A 3,447-nucleotide genomic window follows, 5' to 3' on the forward strand; every position below is an offset into this window, starting at 1 on the left:
TGTGCATTTAGTTACTCTGGAAAGGAATTTTGTAGGAAATGGGAAAAAGGTATCATTTCCTTTCCTTTTCTCATTTAACTGCAAAGCACAAAGAAAATATTTGGGTAGATAGTACTTATTTTGCTCAAAATACGTTTTCTGAGAAATAATATATAATTATTTTGTAGGTGTAATTATTTTGTATGTAATTATTTTATGATAATTTTTAAGGTATGTAATAATGCAAAAATATATAGTGTCAAGATGCTTGGATATGAGTCATACTCCAGTCATTATCCTTGATGGAAATTCAGATGAAGGAGAACTAGAAAATATGAGGTCCCTAAGTATTTGACGTTCTGCTATTTAACAACTTCTAACAAATCCTTCTGTAAAAGGGAAGAGTTCATTGTGCAAAAGGGTACTAACAAATTTGTTTTATATGTATCCATTTTCCTTAGATTTCAAATGTTATTGTCAAAATTTTTAATTAATAAAGGGCGCAAAATAATCTGAAGGTGTTATCAAAGTCGATCATGGCTCTTACTTCAGAAAACAGTTGGAACAGTCTCTCTATTTTAGGCTGCATTGTATATTGTTAGCCCCATACTCCGAAAGTTACACTGATTTTGACCACCATGTGACAAAATATCTTGATAAAATATCATAACACAACAGAGGCTCCAGGAAAAATGCAGGAAATATCAAGTCCACATATATATGAATCTGTTCAAAAAGCAATCACCATCAGCTAGCCTGGACTTTGACAGCACGAGGCAAATCATATTCAGAAAAGACACTAATACAAGGCTAGGTCAGTGGAATACAATTCACATCCCATTCAAATATTAATACTTTATCAAGTATTGTTTTATCACTTGAAATATGGATGACTAGGAATATTGAATTATCCAGTGATCTGTATTTTATACGTATTTATTATACTGAGATTTAATCTTTGTTTCAAAGTCCCTCGAAATCTATAAACTAATATTGGAGCCATATTCTACCAAAAAACTTCCAGATTAATGGGAAGCTGCAGGTTGGATCTACTATAATTATTTAATCTGCTTACCCAGAAGTACTTAGAACATTAAAACAAACAAACATCTTTTACATCCATTTCTAGAAAATTTTCTAAAATTATGTTTATTATCTCAAAATTTCATGAATGTTCCAGGAACAACTATACATAAGAAACAATGTAATAGTTTGTAAATAAAAGAAAGAAAATAACACTGCACTAGTTTGAATGTATCCACACATGGATGGCAAACCAAAGAGAAGTGACCATCATCAGGAAAATCCCTCACAAAAACTGGAGTAATTCAGGTAGTTCTTGATAGTGTTGTGTATATATAAATACTCTCTCAGCACAAACATGCCACCAAAATCTTACTAGAAAGGGGCAGGGAGTTCTGCCCAACCAATTTCCCCACAATTATCTCATTTTAAATCTTCTCTGTTCCTTTAAGAAAGGAAAACATTTTAAATGGTAGGAGGTTGGAGGTACAGGCTAGATTTGGAAAGGTGGTGAAGTAGGTATTTTCCTCACAGATCTTTCATAACAACTACAAATGTAGTTTTGTTGTTAGTTTTATAATTGTTTTATAGATATTACATTTTCCTGTACAAAAATATATTATTAGTCTTTCCAACTTGATAATTCTGTTAACCAAGAATGACACTCGTTTTCATTGCCAGCCTCCACTTTTCCTACTGTGCATAAGGTGGGTGGCTTCTTAGTTACAGTTGAAAGGTTTTCAACTGGCATATAGAAATAGCAAGTATTTAGAACTGAGGATATGTTTACAAATATGAGTGAATTTCATCATGACCAAGAAGATACAATATTTTTGTAAATGAGATTATTTTTTAGTTGGATCTCATATTAATTCTACTACTCATAAATTTTCTTTTATTCAACTTGCAAGAAGACCATTTATCATTTCCTACTAGAATACAAAAGGGCAGCACAATTTGTTATTGATAAATATACAGCACTTAACACCATGCATATTATACTGTATGTGTTCAATAAATACTTGATACATGAAAGAAAAATTTAACATTTGATATTTTAATTATGTTATTAATTTTCTAAGCCAATATTTAGAAATTTAATATATATTTCACATAAAAATAATGTTCTGTTTATCTGTATAATACAAGCATGCTGTCCTCCAGTTTGATTTGTTTTTAGTCATGTTTTCCTGAAAATGTAATTTGAGATAAAATGGTGTTCCATCCAATTCATTACTATGTTAATGACCATTCAACAGACCTTACTTTTAAAAGAAAATAAATACACATAGACTTTTGAAAAAACACCAAATGTGTGTGTGTAAACATGTGTATATAAAATGTATATAATATAATATATAATGTATATATGTATAAATCAACATGTTAACCTTTTTTCTGTTAAGATGGTCAAGAACCTAATCAAGAATTTGGTTTTAAAAGCCAGCATGGAGCTTTTGGTTAATGTGAAAGCTTTAGTTTAGTTTTTCTTTTGTTATAGTTGTTGTTTTAGCTGAGCATTTGTTCTGCAACAAGCAAATTCATGTTGAATACCAGCAAGATGAATTGCCTAAAATTCAGACTGCAGCATTTTCAATATGGCATGTTGTAGTAGTACTATGCCTTTGAGAATACAATCACAGGGTTGAATTTTACTTTATATCCAAATTCTAATCTAACTAGAGGGATAATTATGTAATCCGGCATCTAAAATTAAAGAGAGTATTCAAAATTACCCAACACTATGTATATATACATAAATATGTGTGTGAGTGTGTGCATGTGTTTATATTTTAACTCCATCAGAAATTGGATTTCTCATGTTTTACAATTTTCAGATAGCACACATCTTAAAAATTTAAAATAACTAATATTGGCTCACAAATGGGAGCATTAAGAATAAATAAGCTCAACTAATAATTCCAGAAAAGAGCAATCGGAAATAAATATAACATGGTAAACAAAAAGAACACAGACATTGGGTCAAACAGGTTTCAATTAGAGTTCTGATTTTGACATGTACAAATATGTGATTATGTGTGAGTTACTTAATGTCTTGGAGCCTCAGTTACCTCATTTAAAAAATATACATTATAAAAGCCTCTTTCAAGATTGTTGAAAGAATGTAAATCATAGATAGATATGGGTTTATATTTATAGCCCTCAACTAAGAATTCAGAACATACAAGTGTCCAGTAAATGGCTTCTACATTTATTATTACTAAATTTCTTATCTTTATTCCTTTGTTATTTAAAATTGTCATTAACTAGTATCTATTGTGCAACATTTATTAAATATCTACTACATTTGCCAGAGAATCAACTTGTTACTATAGCTATAAAGGCAATAGGTCATGGTGTTCAAACTGTAATGTTCCCAGTTCAGTTTATCTACAATACATGACTAAGTATATTTTCTATTTATTGAATATCCTAAATGAGAGA

The sequence above is a fragment of the Lipotes vexillifer genome, unplaced genomic scaffold, assembly GCF_000442215.2.
Source record: "Lipotes vexillifer unplaced genomic scaffold, Lipotes_vexillifer_v1.1 scaffold1605, whole genome shotgun sequence".
Lineage (NCBI taxonomy): Eukaryota > Metazoa > Chordata > Mammalia > Artiodactyla > Lipotidae > Lipotes > Lipotes vexillifer.